The sequence below is a fragment of the Rhinopithecus bieti genome, unplaced genomic scaffold (genome assembly GCF_001698545.2).
Source record: "Rhinopithecus bieti isolate Rb0 unplaced genomic scaffold, ASM169854v2 scaffold_11161, whole genome shotgun sequence".
Classification (NCBI taxonomy): Eukaryota; Metazoa; Chordata; class Mammalia; order Primates; family Cercopithecidae; genus Rhinopithecus; species Rhinopithecus bieti.
Window position 1 is genome coordinate 1,392,012 of NW_016806937.1, and position 17,058 is coordinate 1,409,069.

The 17,058-nt window shown below is 41.9% G+C and overlaps 2 protein-coding genes across 18 annotated transcripts in view; one reads left to right on the forward strand and one right to left on the reverse strand.

Annotated features, from left to right (window-relative positions):
* Nucleotides 1-11,263, reverse strand: part of PSME3IP1 (proteasome activator subunit 3 interacting protein 1) — a 34,024-nt gene extending 22,761 nt beyond the window's left edge. For 2 of the 13 annotated variants that reach the window (XM_017878838.1, XM_017878839.1), the window contains exons 1-2: nt 11,136-11,226; nt 3,955-4,016 (exon numbers count right to left, since the gene is read on the reverse strand). The gene's annotated coding sequence lies outside the window, so the exon portion shown is untranslated. Of the gene's footprint in view, nt 1-3,864; nt 3,890-3,954; nt 4,017-10,924 lie in introns of those variants that run through there. The other 11 variants (XM_017878834.1, XM_017878835.1, XM_017878830.1 and 8 more) reach the window with 9 other exon arrangements.
* Nucleotides 11,264-11,431: 168 nt separating this feature from the next.
* RSPRY1 (ring finger and SPRY domain containing 1) overlaps nt 11,432-17,058 on the forward strand; it is a 50,558-nt gene continuing 44,931 nt past the window's right edge. For 2 of the 5 annotated variants that reach the window (XM_017878827.1, XM_017878824.1), the window contains exon 1: nt 11,797-11,888. The gene's annotated coding sequence lies outside the window, so the exon portion shown is untranslated. Of the gene's footprint in view, nt 12,160-17,058 lie in introns of all 5 variants that reach the window. The other 3 variants (XM_017878826.1, XM_017878825.1, XM_017878828.1) reach the window with 3 other exon arrangements.

A 17,058-nucleotide genomic window follows, 5' to 3' on the forward strand; every position in this document is an offset into this window, starting at 1 on the left:
AAAAAAAAAAAAAAAAAAAAAGATTTGAACTTCAATCCTTCTCTTTTCTCACTCTCACAATCACCTCAACCATTTTATGCATATTTTGACACAGAAGATTACCTAATCTGTTATTTCTAACTGAGCTTTTCTTCAGAGGAGAGAAGGAAATAAAGATAGCAGAGTGTGTATTACTTTTTTCTCCTTTTTTTTTTTTTTTTTTTTTGAGACGAAGTCTCGTTCTGTCGCCCAAGCTGGAGTCCAGTGGTGCACTCTCACTGCAACCTCTGCCTCCCGGGTTCAAGCAATTCTCCTGCCTCTGCCTGCTGATTAGCTGGGACTATAGGCATGTGCCAACACACCCAGCTAATTTTTGTATTTTTAGTAGAGATGGGGTTTCACTATGTCAGCCAGGCTTGTCTCGAACTCCTGACCTCGTGATCCACCTGCCTAGGCCTCCCAAAGTGCTGGGATTATAGGTGTGAGCCACCGCAGCTGGCCGTATTACTCCTTTTAAACTAAACCTCTGTTTTTCTTTATTGGTTTCTTTCCTTTTGAGTAACTGTGGAATCAACCCCTACCCAGACATGTTATGTGTTATTCACAGCACTATGTGCTAACAAGGAGGCACATATTCAATCCAATGTCCATTCCAAGATGAACACTAACAACAAAAACAGTAAGTTTCCACGCTACCACAAAAATAAGGCAGCTAACCGCTAATGAGCTCTTACCATGTACTGTATACTTTTTATGGATATTATCTAATTAACATGGTCATTGATCCTATGAGAAATATTATCTGTTTATAGATGAAGTTGAGGTCCAGAGGAGTTAGATTATTTGTCTAAGGTGATACACGTGGTGAATGGTAGAGCTAAGAACCAAAGTCAGGCCTAACATCAAAAATTCATACTCTTACCAACTTTACCATACTCTTCCCCAGAAAACACTAAATCTTGGTTGAAAACAAAGACATGTCAACTTCAGCTTTCTTCCTACTTCAAATTCCAGTGTTGAGAATATTCATGCAACATTTTTATTTAGTAAAGCTAGAAATGGAAGCTGAAAAAACAAACCCAAACGTTCAGAACAAGAGAATAATCTCAGCCTGTTGCTGAGGTTTAGTTTAATGTAACAATAACAAGAAAGAATTGTGAAAATTACTAGAAAGAAATGAAATCAACTGACAGACGCTATTGCTCCCACCTAAAGCCCACAACCTGGACACTTCTGATTTAGCAGCACTCAACGACTCCAGCCAGAGGCTCATTACTGAAGCAGAACTATTCAGTCTCTGTGAAAATGCCAAAAATTCCTCAAGTTCTACAGAACAACCTCTTATGAAACCAGAGCCAACAATTTCTTAAATGTCTCTGGCAGAGAAAACGTGAACTTTCTAGGGCTCTAATGGTTGGGAGAGACATTCTGGACAACCCTCAGTTTCCCCCTTTCTTATACCCTATTAACCATTAAGTCTCCTTTCTCATCCTGTATTAATCACCTGGTTTCTTTCCATCACCCATTTTTCCTAAATAATTCAGAGTAGGACAGGTCCTTATAGCCTACCTAACACGATAATCACTCGACATCTGAATTTACCATACACACCCAGGAGAAGGTCATCCACCTCATATATTAAAACTTCAAGAAGGACCACTGCACTCCCTTCCTATGCAGCCAACTCCCTCTCTAAGCAGATTTGACCGTTAGGACAGTTCTTCCTTAAACTGAACTAAAATCTGTTTTACTATAAATTCAACACATAGGTTCAATCTGCTGGGACTATACAAAAAGAATCGAATCTTTTCTAACATGACCATACTTCAGTTGTTTGAAGACAATTCCCATGTTCCTCCTAATTTGTTGTTTTTCTGAGCCAAACATTCCTAGTTACTTTATTCTTGTAAGATGGAGAAAAATAATCATGTCTCAGGGAAATGAATTTATCAGATTAGATATGATTTAAACCTGGGAAATAAATACTAGGATATGCCAATGCCATTGGCGCCCCAGTAAATGTCTCTCTTCATTCTTGTTATATATATATAATTTTTTTTTTTTTTAGGACAGAGTCTCGCTCTGCTGCCCAGGCCAGAGTGCAGTGGCATGATCTTGGCTCACTGCAACCTCCGCCTCCCAGATTCAAGCAATTCTCCTGCTTCAGCCTCCTGAGTAGCTGGGATTACAGGTGTGTGCCACCATGCCCGGCTAATTTTTGTATTTTTAGTAAAGATGGGGTTTCATTATGTTGGCCAGGCTGGTCTTGAACTCCTGACCTCAAGTGATCCACTGGCCTTCGCCTCCCAAAGTGTTGGGATTGCAGGCATGAGCCACTGTGCCCGGCCTATATTTTTAAAACAGAAAATTAAAAAATCTTCCAATATGCCAAAAAAAAAAAAAAAAAAAAAACCAAACCCTAGATTTTTACATTTCTATCTAAATAAGAAATCAGAGAGCCTCTTGGCTTCAAGCAGTTCTCATGCCTCAGCCTCCCGAATAGCTGGGACTATAGGCATGCACCACTAAACCTGACTAACTTTTTTTTTTTTTTTTGCAGAGACAGGGTTTCACCATGTTGCCCAGGCTGGTCTCAAACTCCTGGACTCAAGCGATATGATCTGCCCACCTCAGCCTGCCAAAGTGCTGGGGTTATACATATGAGCCACTGCACCCGGCCTACAATCTTTTATACACAGGGACAAAATCAGAAATCAGTTGGTTAATGAAAATAAAAAAGCAAATGCATACATTAAAAAAAAAAAATTAAAGACAAGTGCTGCAGAGGCGAAAACGGGACAAGAAATGTATTTCTCATCAGCTCTCAGTGGGTTGGTCTCCCAAAAGCACAGTCACACTGTCAAAACTAATGCACACTTATAAAAGTCTGCTCTTTAAAACTAATATCTTAATTCAGGTTGGGCATGGTGGCTCATGCCTATAATCCCAGCACTTTAGGAGGCCAAGGCAGGAGGACCAGCCTGGACAATAAAGCAAGACCCCCCATCTCTACAAAAAAATTTTAAAAACTAGCCAGGCATGGTGGTGTGTGCTTGTAGTCCCAGCTACTCAGAGGCTGAGGTGGGAGGATCATTTACTCCAGGAGGATCATTTACTCCAGGAGGCTGAGGCTGCAGTGAGCCATGATTGCACTACTGCGCTCTAGCCTGGGCAACAGAGTGAGACCCTGTCTCAACAAATAAATAAATTAATAATAAAACTAATATCATAATTCTGGCATTCCCTTGATCCCCAAATAAAGAAAGTAAGCCAAGTTAGATGGCCACAATAGTAATAAATTTCTGTAAGTTTAAAAGGACTAGACTAAAACATAGACTGCTTTATACATCTTTTTTCAAATTAGCATTTTCTTCTGTAGGTCCTCATTCTCTGCAATGGCTTTGCTCAGGCTGTTCCCTCTGCCAGGAATACCCTTGCTTTCTTTTCACCCCATGCAAACTGCTGCTCCACCCACCCAGAATCTCACTGAAGACCATCTCCTTTATGAAAAGACCTCCTAGAGTAGTTAACACGTATTTCTTTCCTTTGTGTTCCTGCTACGATCATTCATAACTCTACTACGGCCCTTATTCATTGTGTTTTATTATCTATGACTGTTCCAACAGCTCTTCGTCTCCACAGTGCTTATTATTATTAGCACAGTGTCCGGCATATATCAGGTATTCAAATACTTACTAAATAAACCAACCATGAGGAGCTGAAGAATCTGAGCAGGGAGGAAGGAACTCACATGAATATTCCTAGGTACTGTCCAGTGTAAGCTATAGAGATTGGCAGCCACCAAGCAAGTATTTGCTGAAGTGTCAGTATCATAGGAATACACCATACAATTTATGCAGTAAGAAACAAAGGACCAAAACTTACATCACTTTACTATATCATATATCGACATCATCTTTCAAAAATAACTGCTACTTTCCTTTAATTTCAACTGATTAAAAATGGTCACTTAACCTGCAAAAGCAGTACTTGACGCAGACAGCGTATTTCTTTGAAGAGTCCAATGGCTGTTTATTCTGCAAGAAAGAGGTGATAAGTACCTGTAACTTACTGACCTGCTGGAAGTAGACAGAGAAGCTAAAAAACTAGATTGTAGTGACTTCTAATTCCTATTGTCTAGGTAAATTTTCACAAGTCTCTTCTTTTCCCCTTTTGTTTGCTAGAGTAATTAAAAACAAAACAAAAGACAGCCCAGGGATATGGGGGATATAGGCTCTAACTGTGAAGACCCCTATAGGAATGCAGAGGACTTACATTAGGAATGCTTATTTTGTTCCACTTTAGAAAGAGTAAACAAATGCTGTCAGCTTTCCTTTACTCACATGTTTTTCAAAGTGACTCAAGTTTAATTATCAAACTAAACATTACATTATTTTTTAAAGGATTTATTCAAGTTCTTCAAATAGGGAATTCATAGAAAACTAAAATCATTTCAAAATTCACTTTGTCCACCAAACTTAGAGTTCAAACTGGCATAAATAAAGAACGTGGTTTTCAAATCTGCCTGACAGTCAAGAAAACAAAGTTCTTATACTTCAAGCCAAAGTAATGGTTAAACACTAAACTACTGGGTTTACATTGGAGACCGTGGTATTTAATTTCCAGGGTGGTGGGACAAAATGGGCTCAGTTCTTACATAGCACACTACACATTTTAAAATACAAAACTTACATTGCTGCTCCCCAAATAATTGCTATTCCTAACTTGAAAAATGACTCCATTAAGCTGGTGCCATGGCACGGGTAATGAGATCTGGTTTCCTACGGAATTGAATCCTGTGATGGCAAACGACTTAAGCGTTTACATCACTGGCCACCATATCCTTCTAATTCTAAAATTAGACAGATTATACATGTAAAAACACACTGGAATCAGGTTTCTGTGTTCTGTTGTTTTAAGGCTTCACTCTGAGTAGCAAAAGCAATAGGTCAATTCATTTCCTTCTGTCAGTAAATATAGATTATTGCTTTCCAATATTTTTTACTCTGATGTTCAAGTCACATTGTACTTCAAAATGCAGGACAGCAACTAAGAGGAATTTGCCATCTGGCTAACTCAATTATATTCCAAACAAAGACTGCTTTCTGGACAGAAGGCACTTCTACCAAGATACAATAATTTAGATTTTTAAAAATTTAGCTGACTTTTCCTATATCATAAAATATATTTAGAGGATGATAACTGCTAACAGAGAGCCCGCTGTTAGTATTTATTACTAGGCAAAGTAAAGTCAATCTTCTAACACTGAAGCTTATTTAACATACTCCAGTAGCAAAGAAGACTAAAAGATTCTAAAAACTAAACCACAGAAAAAGCAATTTAATCCATATTTTAAATGTTTATTATAAGGGGCAATTTACAATAACTTTTCAGGCATCTATGAAACACATACAATAAAAAATTCGGCTTTGCAATAACCTTTCAGGCATCTATCAAACACATATAATAAGAAATTTGGCCAGGCGCGGTGGCTCACACCTGTAATCCTAGCACTTTGGGAGGCCGAGGCAGGTTGATCACTTGAGGTCAGGAGTTCAAGATCAGCCTGGCCAACATGGTGAAACCCCATCTCTACTAAAAATACAAAATTAGCCAGGTGTGGTGACATGCACCTGTAATCCCAGCTACCTGGGAGGCTGAGGCAGGAGAATCACTTGAACCCAGGAGGTGAAGGTTGCAGTGAGCTGAGATTTCACACCACTGCACTCCAGCCTGGGCAACAGAGTGAGACTCCGTCTCAGAAAAAGAAAAAAAACAAAAAGAAATTAAGGTCTGGTGCAGTAGCTCACACCTGCAATCTGAGAACTTTGGGAGGCGAAGGCAGGACTGTTTGAGTCCAGGAGTTCAAGACCTGCCTGGGCAACATGGAGAGACCCCATCTCTATTAAAAATAAACAAACAAACAGATTGGGCACAGTGGCTCATGCCTGTAGTCCCAAAGCTGTGGGAGGCCAAGGTGGGAGCATCACTTGAGGCCAGGAGTTTAGGACGAGCCTGGGCAACACAGTGAGACTCTGTCTCTACAAAAAAAATTTTTTAATTAGCCAGGTGTGATGGTGCACTACTTAGGAGGCTGAAGCGGGAAGATGGCTTCAGTCGAGGAGTTCCAGGCTACAGTGAGCTATGAGGGCCACTGCATTCCAGACTGGGCAACAGCATAAGACCCTGCCTGGGGAAAAAAAAAAAAAAAAGTTAAAAAAAAGTATTGATTTATCTTTCCATAGCGCAAGAGCAGAGTCTCAAATATGCGTTTATCTTGAATTCATCTATATGCACTAGAAGACAACTAATTTAAATATCGGTTCCCTTAGCTGATCCTCATTCACACATGCCTCTCCAAATATGAACACTTCCCTCACTATGCATGATTGTATTCATTGCATTTTTTACATATTGTGACTCCTAAATACAAACCAACAACTTCATCTGGGGCTCACAGGAAGAAAAACAGCAGTTTTTTCCAAAGCCAAAATAAAACTTGCCTGAGGATCTAGAGAAAAAAACCCCAAACCAAAGTGTTTTTCCTATTCTCTCACTCAACAATCAACACAGTATAATTCTGTGAGGGATGTGTCCCCACACACCAAGCAATCCACCAATTCTGCAGCAGACACCAACCGGCTGGGTGTCCTCTAATTCAGTTCAATTCTGACACTACCTACTTGGACAGAGACTGCATCAGATCCCACAGGCTGAGGGCTGAGTCCCACAAGACTAGCCTCCATTGTAGATACCAACCACAAGAATCAGGTTGTTTTACCTGTGGTTCGGACCAACTGGCTATTAATCGGGGTTCCCATGACCCCCTCCTTAGGTTCTATGAATTTTGCTAGACCAGTTCACAGAACTCAGAGGAACTTAGAGGAACACTTACATATACCGGTTTATTATAAAAGGATATTACAAAGGACACAGATGAAGCGATGCATAGGGCAAGGCATGTAGGAGGGGCACAGAGCTTCCATGCACTCTCTGGGGCACCATCATCCAGGAACCTCCCATGTCCACCTATTCAGAAGCTCCCCAAACCCAGTCTTTTGGGGTTTTATGGAAGCTTCATTACTTAGACATGATTAATTAAACAGTGACCACTGGTGATCAACACAATCACCAGCTCCTCTGCCCTCTCCTCTCCCCAGAGGTTGGACACCGGGGAGGGGCTGAAAGTCCCAACTCTCTAATCTTCCCTGGGTCTTTCAAGTGACCAGCTCCCATCCTAAAGCTACTTAGGGGCTGCCAGCTACCAGTCAGCTCCTTAGCATATAAAAAGACACCAATCATTTTGGAGATTCCAAGGATTATAGGAGTTGTATGCCACAGGAGACAGGGAAGAAGGCCAAATATGTATTTTATAATATGACACTGGCCATGTCAGAATTCTGCAACACTAGTACTACAATTAACATGCTGCTTCCCTGAAATTTCAAGGGTAGCTTTGCTTGTAAGCTATTTTGTCATCTAGGCTCGCTTCAGAACCTAACCCACACCTCAAGTCATACTCCATCCTCAACCCCCACCCTATGTAACTCCACTTCAAGACCAAATTAAAAGCAAAATAAAACAAATAATCGCAGTCCCAGTTACTCAGGAGGCTGAGACTGGAGGACTGCTTGAGCCTAGGAGTTCAAAGCCAGCCTGGGCAACATAACGAGATACCCATTTCCCTTAAAAAAAAAAAAAACACGGTGGAGGGGGGGAGGGCTTTGCATTACAATAACCAGACAAGGCCAAATAATTTTTTTTTTTTTTTTTGGCACAGTGGCTCATGCTTGTAACCCTAGCATTTTGAGAGGCTGAGGCAGGTGGATCACCCGAGGTCAGGAGTTCGAGACCAACCTGACCAACATGGCGAAACCCTGTCTCTACTCAAAACACAAAAATCGCTGGGCGTGGTAGCACATGCCTGTAATCCCAGCTACCCGGGAGGCTGAGGCAGGAGAATTGCTTGAACCCGGGAGGCAGAGGTTGCAGTGAGCCAAGATTGCACCACTGCACTCCAGCCTGCGTGATGCGAGCGAGACTCCATCTCAAAAGAAAAAAATTTTTTGAAGCAAATATTTACAGAGAACCTATTACGTGCAAGATACAATGCTATGTACTAAACAGGCAACTGAGGAACTTACACTCATTCAGTAAAGAAGTAAGGTTGGCACACAGCAATTTAAGGAAAAGTAAAACTAGGTTATAGGCCATTAAGAGGCACTAAAGAGTAAAGAAAGGAAGACTAGGATAAGCATTGGGAAAGCTTAATTTTCACAGTGGCTGTGACGACGCACAGTGAAAGTGGTGGAAATTTTAGGTATATGAAGAATAACCATCTTTAACCTAAGGATGCTAGAAATCACACAAATTTCACATTCCAAAATCAGAATACAGGGGATTTTCATTTCTTGAAATAGTGGGCTAGGTATTTGAGATCAATTATCCACCTCTGCACTAAAAATGCCTGAAATTTGTTAAAAAAAATTTTTTTTTTGAGACAGGGTCTTGTTCTGTCACACAGGCTGGAGTGCAGTGGCACGATCTCGGCTGATTGCAACCTCCACCTCCCAGGTTCAAGCGATTCTCCTGCCTCAGCCTCCTGAGTAACTGGGATTGCAGGTGCCCACCACCATGCCTGGCTAATTTTTGTATTTTTTTAGTAGAGACAGGGTTTCACCATGTTGGCCAGGCTGGTCTCAAACTCCCGACCTCAAGTGATCTGCCCACCTCGGCCTCCCAGAGTGTTGGAATTACAAGTGTGAGCCACCATGCCCGGACAAAAATATTAATTCTTAAATAGAAAAGCTAACAAGATAGTAAAGAATTTGGACACAATCTAGAAGGTGAAAACCAGAAATTAAGCCCAATATTCAAAATGGATTTCATCCTGAGGATTTCTCTGACCTAAAAGCTAAAGTTTCAGTGCCTTTATGAGATAACAGAAACAATTTCAAGCCAGGAGCCCATCCAGGGAGTGGAGTCTGACAACTACCTCCCTCTCCATCTTAATTTGGTATCCAAAAGAACTACAGCTTCAAAGTAAAGATGAACTGGGAAGTAAAACAGCAGGAATAATGGACAACAGAAACAGACTCTCCCAAAGGGAATTCAGACAGTGGAATTAAACATAGAGATTACAAAAACAACTATACTTTCCATGTTTAAAGAAATAAAATTAAGCCTCAAAATTAATAGTAAGAAATAAGAAACTGTAAAACTGTGTCAAAAAAGAAACAGAACTTCAGAAACTAAAAAATGCAATATATGATTTAAGATTTCAGTGGCCGAGGTTAATAACAATGGAAATAACTTGAGAATAAAGAAATTATCCAGAATGTACTATGAAAGAACAGAGTAAAAGATATAGAGAAAAGAATGAAAAGGTTAGTTAATTCAACAAAAAAGAGAGACAATGGGAAGAAGCAGTATATGCATATAAAGTGGCTGAGAATTTTTACAGAACTAATGAAAGACACTAATCCACAGATTCAAGAAGTCTAATAAATACCAAACAAACTGAACAAAAACAAACCCATAGTTCCATACAGCATGGTGGAAATACAGAAAACCAAAGACAAATCTTTTTTTAAACTTGTCGGTACTTCATTTTAGACAAAACAATCAACATTCTATAGTGAAGAATGAAACATAATATTTAAGAATGAAGACAAAGTATGTTCAAAAGGTTACTAATAGTGAACACGTTAAAATGCTTAATTTAGCTGCCGTAAAGGCATAATTACACTATGACCCTGTACTTACACTGCACTTGTTACTTGATTTACCACATACGTGGTTTTCAATAGCTAAAACAGCAGCTTGACTCTAACCAAGCATCACGATTCTTGGAAGATGACAGTGAAGACTGATAATCAACTAAATGGTTTTGACAAAATTATTCCTTTCTTATATCATGAAGCACTTCCCCACAGGGTAAGGACATGAAGACTTCAGTTGAGAAAGATAATCGGGCAGCCTATACTTTCAGACCCTTACAAATTGTTCGCAGGTTATCTAACTAAAAGACTGTAAAAGCTGCTGTCGGCTCAATATTTTGTTATCAAAAAGGAGTCTACCCACTGATTTCCTTCAAAGATTTCAGAAGGGTGCCTTCTATTTTATGGTGTCCCTGTGGACACATGAATACACCAAATAATTGAAGAATCGACAAATCTTATCTCACAAGTGGTAGGCAAGAGGTCATCAGGAATTCCGACCACCAGGCTCACATGTGGCTTCTTGGGCCAGTCGGACTACCCGAGGGTGCGGGGATCTGAGAGTCTGCATTTTAAAAGGGCCCCAGGAGATGTTGTTTTCCACTAACGTTTAAGAAGCACGACTACGAACAAACAGGTCTTCCCTTTTCCTCTGTGTGGACTGACAGTCACAAGGACCACCAACTCTCAAGCATGACGCTTCAACTCTCCGTCTTTGTTCCTTAAGTTTTCTGCAAAACGGGCCAGCTGGCTTGTTTTCCGTAATAGAAAATGCGCTTGGCACAGCAACTGGTACATGGCACACAATAAATGTGCTTCCCATCCTGCACTTCCATTCTGGGATGCAACCATTTCCAACCAGACGCCGCACATCGGAGTAACCTGGACCTGTTCCAAGACCTCTGGAACGCAGCCTGCTACTCACTTGAAGCCTGGGTGGCCCTATCTAGCAGAAAAGTGGGGAAAACCCACTAAACGCCCGGCAGTGTTGGGCCCGCCTGAAAGGGTCCTCCCCCGCCACCCAGATGCCTTCCCGCGGGCACCCTCAGCTACCCTCAGGCTGGGCCTGCAAGCCCCAGGCTTCGGCTACTCCGGGCAAGGGGCGGGTGGGCGGACTGAGAACAGGCCTGGCCCTATCCCTAACAGCAGCTACAGCTCCCCTTCTCTTCGGCAAAGAAGCTGGAACCCAGGTGTCGCCGCCAGGCCAGGACCGAGGCCGCACTCACCTACCGGCGCGCGGGCGGCGAGACGCCCTCACCTTGGCGGCGCCTACCCCAAACCGCCACCGCAGAGCCGCTCGCTCTTAAAAAAGAAAAAAAAAAAATGAGAGGAAGAAAGAAAGAAACAGGAAGGAACGAATGAAAGAAGGAAAAAAAAAAAGAAAATAGCCTTTGCTTTTGTATTCCTTTTGACCCTTCAGGGCTTCCTGTTCCTCACCGCCACAATAGAGTCCCGCCCCACTTCCGGCGACGTAACCCAATCCGCGGAGCTCTTCCTCCCCGGGAGCCCGATGGAAATCCGGTACCCTGAAAACTGGCCGGAGAGACTTGATTGGGCCGTTCATGTCTCAGTATGAGGATTGGCCAGTTTACGCTTGGGGGGCGGGCCGGTTCTTCTGATCACGTGACGCGATTTTTGAAAGGTGATTGGCTGTCAAGGAGAGGGATTGCCACCGAGGAAGGGGCGTTTCCAAGGGGACTGAGGGAGGGCTGGGGCGGTACGAAGCGGGGGTGGGCTGTGCGCGTAATGGCAGCGCCGTGGCTTCGCGTCCATCTTTACCGTTCTTTCGGACCTGTCACAAAGGAGTCGCGCCGCCGCCTCCTCCCTCTGGTGGGCCCGGGAGCTAAAGAAAGTCAGTGCCGCAGCCCGACCGCGCTGCTCTGAGAAGCCCCCTGGGCACGCGGAGCGGGAGGGAGTGTGAGGGTTGGAGGCGACTGTGAGGAAGGGAAACAGCCGCTCGAGCCTGGGGCGGGCGGACCGGAGTGGAGCCGGGGCAGGCTCTGGGAAAGGGCCCGGGAGAGAGGTGGCGTTGCTCAGAAGCCGGGAAACAGCCGAGAGGTTTTCCACCGAGGCCCGCGCTTGAGGAATCCAAAGAGGTTCCTAGAAGAGGGTGTTCCCTTTTCGGGGTCCTCACCAGAAGAGGTTCTTGGGGGTCGCCCTTCTGAGGAGGCTGCGGCTAACAGGGCCCAGGTGAGAGGCAGCTATCTAACTCCTGGGGTGGCTCCTGGTACTGAGGGGGTCCTGACCCACTCAGGGGTGCCCGGGATAGAAAGGGTAGATGAGGGGACGCTTTGGGAGGGTTCCTTTTGTGGAGTTTGCGGTCTAGGTGGCACGGGTGAGAGGCGGACCTCCCCTGGGAGATTTAGAAACGCCTTGGGATAGAAAGACAGAGAATGGGGCTGGGAGGTAGGAGCCAGAACTAGCGGATTCTCGTACTGCGGAGGCCGGAGCTGAAAATTGGGTAAGGACCTTGGGGAGAGGGGGTTTCTGGGCGGTGATGGGAAGAAGACACCTCCATCCATAAGAAAGCCAGAGTGGGGAATAGTGAAAGGGAAACGGGAATTCATCGACCAGGTGTCCCAGACACAGGATCCAACTGCTTCCGGGCTTAGTGCCCGAGTAGGGTGGGGAGAGTCCATCTCACCAACACGTCCTGCGTGAGTCCAAATTAGGCATTTGTCTCTGCCTGCTGCCTCACTTTCCCCGTCTTTGGGGAGGGAAACCGACCGAGACCGAGACGGTCACCTGAGACTTTGAGGTCCTGTCTTGTATAGTTCTCTCAGTGAGGTTGCTCCCCTTGGAGTGTTGCACTTTGAACTTTGAAGGGTTAGAAGTGTCTGTTACTGACTGAGTAGAATCCCGCAGTTTTCCAGGCCCTTCACCTACCATCTGTTTGTGCTTAGTGGAGTGACTTAACCTCCTTAAGTCTCTTCTGTAAAATAACCAGCGCAGTGTGTGAAAGTACAAACTACAAGCTGCGTGAACGTAAGTTACTGTGATTCTACCACCAAACGGGTTGCTGTTGAGGAATAAAAGTGAAGGCATTTTATAAATTGTAAAGCAGTATGTAGAGGTAAGGGGTGAGATTAATACAGTAGTTGTCTGCCACCTGCGGAGTGCTGGGAGCCATATTGTACTGAAAGCTTCAAGGTTCACAGCTTCTTAGGTCATATTATGATCTAAACCCATGGTTTCAAACCCTGCTTAGATGGGGATGGTGGGATTTCCAGCTTTTACTCTCAGAATTTTTACTTACTTTGAACTTCTTATGGTGCTGGCAGGAGTTACCATTGTAATATTTTTTCCTTCAGGATTTTTTTCCCCGACAGCTGAAATTTTCCTCTAAGTAATTTGATCTCAACATTATAAACCTCTTCCCCCTTTTGCATATATGTATATATAGACAGGGAGAGAGGCATGGCTTTTGGATGTCTACAGCTAGTGAATATCATGCTTTCTCCCTCAGTTGTGATTTGTAAAGACTTGCCTTTTTTCCTCCACGAATACTATACGTTGTTGTGGTAGCCCCAGACTATAGATCATGAGGCACTTTGGAAGTTGCTTTTAAATTTCTCTTGCACAGTAGTTCTCTTTATTTTTCCCCTTATGTGGAGTTTGCATTTCCTGGGATGATATCTTGCTTTGTAGATCCCTCTATGAGATTATAAGAGACTTGTGTCCCTGTGTGACATTTTACTAGTGTTTGGTTCGTGGTACTTGTTAAAGATGGTTTTTCAAATATTGGGCAATTTATGTGGGATTTAGTTGGGTTTTTTTTTTTTGTTTTTTGTTTTTTTGTTTTTTGTTTTTTTGTTTTTTGAGACTGAGTTTCACTCTTGTTGCCCAGGCTGGAGTGCAATGGCGTGATCTCGGCTCACTGCAACCTCCACCTCCAGGGTTCAAGCGATTCTCCTGCCTCAGCCTCCCAAGTAACTGGAATTATGGGCAAGCACCACTGTACCCGGCTAATTTTTGTTTTTTTTAGTAGAGAGGGAGTTTCACGGTGTTGGTCAGGCTTGTCTTGAACTCCTGAGCTCAAAGTGAGCTGCCCACCTTGGCCTCCCAAAGTGCTGGGATTAGAGGCATGAGCCACCGTGCCCAGCCCTCAATGATTATTTTTAAGTTACTGATTATAGGAGGTATTCTAGCATACTCTATATGTGGGCTTCTGCTTTTTTCAGCAAAATAACTTCTCATTTAGCAAGTATCAAAGGGAAATAAAAACAGCATTTTGTATAATAGTGTGTTAATCTGTAGTGAATCAGGTAAAAACAGCAAATCTGAGTTATGTAGCTCTATGGGGCCTGGAGGCAAAAAAAAAAATATATATATATATATGTTTTGGCAAGAGTTTAACAAACAGTTGTTCTGTATTTCTTTTTTTCTGTTTTTTCTTTTTCTTTTTTTTTGAGACAGGGTCTCATGCTGTCTCTCAGGCTGGAGTGCAGTGGTGCAACCGTGGCTCACAGCAGCCTCTACCTCCCCGGCTCAGGTGATCCTGCCACCCCAGCCTCCCAAGTAACTGGGACTACAGGTGTGAGCCACCACACCTGGCTAATTTTTGCACTTTTTTTAGACAGGGTTACGCCATGTTGCCCAGGCTGGTCTCCCAAGGTGCTAGGATTACAGGTGTGAGCCACCATGCCTAGCCTCATGAGCTTAATTTAGTCTATCGAGAATTGTATATACTTTCCTTAACAATGAAGTAATTTGTTATAATGAAGTGGGAAATCCCTTTGCATCTTTTTAGATACAGCTTTCTTTCACACTCTTTATAGTTTAGAGAAAATGTTAGGAATTCTTGAGGATAGTAATCACTATTACACTACTTAAAATTGGAAGTTATGGCTGGGCATGGTGGCTCACACCTATAATCCCAACACTTTGGGAGGCCAAGGTGGGAGGATCACTTGAGCCCAGGAGTTCAAGACCAGCCTGGGCAACATGGCAAAACCCCATCTCTACAAAAAAATACAAAAATTAGCCCAGCGTGTTAGCACATACAGATAGTCCCAGCTACTTGGGATCCTGAGGTGGCAGGATCTCTTGAGCCTGCGAGGTTGCAGCTGCACTGAGCCACAGCGCTCCAGCCTGAGTGACAGAGCAACACCCTGTCTCAAATAAATAAATAGGAAATGTTCTGTATTTTTGAGTAGGATACTTGTAAAGTAGGGTGTGATAGTCTCAGGATTGCAAAATAAGTGGAAAGTCAATAGTCACCACAAATGGGAAACACAGGGGAACAAACAATCAATTTCAAAAGAATTATTTGGGGATAATAAACTATGGATATAGCTTCTCTTCAAGCTTTTGGCATTTTCAAGGCAGTTATCATTGAATTTGGGTAGTTTTTTTCCCTGGTATTCAAATTAGAAAATTGAAAAACAGAATAATCACGAAGTAGTAAATGCCATAATTTGGGCCACAACCTTTTGGAGGGGACTTTTACAACTTTTAGAAGTGCGAAGGAATGAATATTTCCCTTTGGTTTATGATTCAGTAAGTCAGCTTTTGAAATCCTTTTCTTGCCAACCTTTGTGAGTAGAAAAAACATACAAATGTGTCCATTCCAAAAGGGAGTGGTTGCTGGTTAAGTATGTAAAAGCAATAACTTTAGATAAATGTGTGGTATATACAAGGTTAAATCAGGAAAAGTTATAAATAGTGGTGGCCTCTTAGAGAACATTCCACTTTGTTTCTAAGCTTTTGAAAACTGAGAATACATTTGAAATAGTAAGGAATTTATATACTCCTTAAATTTGTTAAGGAATGAACTCTGCGCATAGCTTGAAATTATAGTTTCCAGGCATAATTTCATGGGTCCTATATACCTCAAATAGAAGGTTTGAAATACCTTACTCAGCAAGTATATTACCTCATAGTTTAATGTTTAGTGTTAGTTTTTTCTTACCCCTTTACCTCCTGAAGAATTATTTTCGCTCCTGTGTTCCCTTAATACAGTGATTCTCAAGATGTGGTTCCTGCCCAATCCCTCCACATGGGAAATATAGCTCCTTTTTTTTTTTTTTTTTTTTTTTTTTTTTTTTTTAGGTTCTTATTGCTTCATAGTTGTTCATACTTAGGTATGCCTAAGGGCTACTTATTAATAACCTATCAAGTAAATTACTAAGGATTACTAAAACGTGGTATTCATAACCTAAAACTAGAACAATATTGGAGTTTACTGTGATCTCTTAATACTTTTTTCACCCAGGAAGTCTGTCCTGGGAAACCTGGTACCAGTGCAAGCTTCTCACGTGTCATATGCAGAATGGGTATTCCTGCAGTATTCAGGAATGGTGCTTAGTTTGGGGTGCATCATCTGTATTGTCTCAAAATTATCTTGGTTTTCATCATAATTCCTCTTTTTTTAATTAGAATTTTTATTTAGCTTCATCTTTATCAATTTAATTTATAGGTTTTTGGTTAACTTTTCACTCTGTGGGCGAGGATATTTATACCAATATTTTGGCTTATAATGTAAGATATAAATGTGTTACAATGCAAAGATAGATTCTCTATTCCCCTTTTGCTATTGCTGATTTGTATAGTCACCTAAAAACTTGCTCACACAGAGATACTTCAGTGTTACCAAAGTTCCCTTTTCCACTGGAAAACTGATGGAATGGGAGGTCTCCTTCTAGTAGATGCTTTATCTGTAGGCTTTGGGTAGGGAGCTAAGTTTGTCCCTAACCCCAGCTCCCTTTGTCAGAAGCATGAGGGACCTTTTTCCATCTTTCCTCACTGCCCGCCGTATAAGCATTGGATATATATTTATTGAATGGTGTTGTCTCAGTTTTTCCAAATGGTAAATATTTTGGAGAGACTTTATGTTTTTACAGATTTTAGAATACACCTAAGATATTTATTGAATATGTATTAGGGTCTAATAAGTATCGAAATGAGTTTGCAGTATGAGTGTTTTAGACATCATTTAAAGTAGACATCATTAAGGAAAATGTTGATATTCATACTGCTTATATATTTTATTTGCTTTTCTTAACAGCAAAGAGTTTTCTATAATAGAAAAATCCTTTTCCTTCAGATCTGTGTATATTTGAATAACGTATGATCTCCTATTATTTGGCTTTCTGGAGGGAAAACCACAAAGACTATGGAATATTACATTTGTTTTTCTCCCCTGTACTGCAGCTGTCATAAGCACTCACGTCAGTTCTTCCTCAGTATTTTTTGGAGGTCTAAGGCAAATTGTTCAATCCTTAAGACTTTGGGCAGGGATTATTTACTTCCTCTTTTTTACTATTATTTGCTTCTGGAAATTCCTTTATCTTAGGCCTAAATTTTATTTTTTAATAAATTCTTTGAATGCTGAAGGGATTTGTCTTTTTCTCCTTTGTAC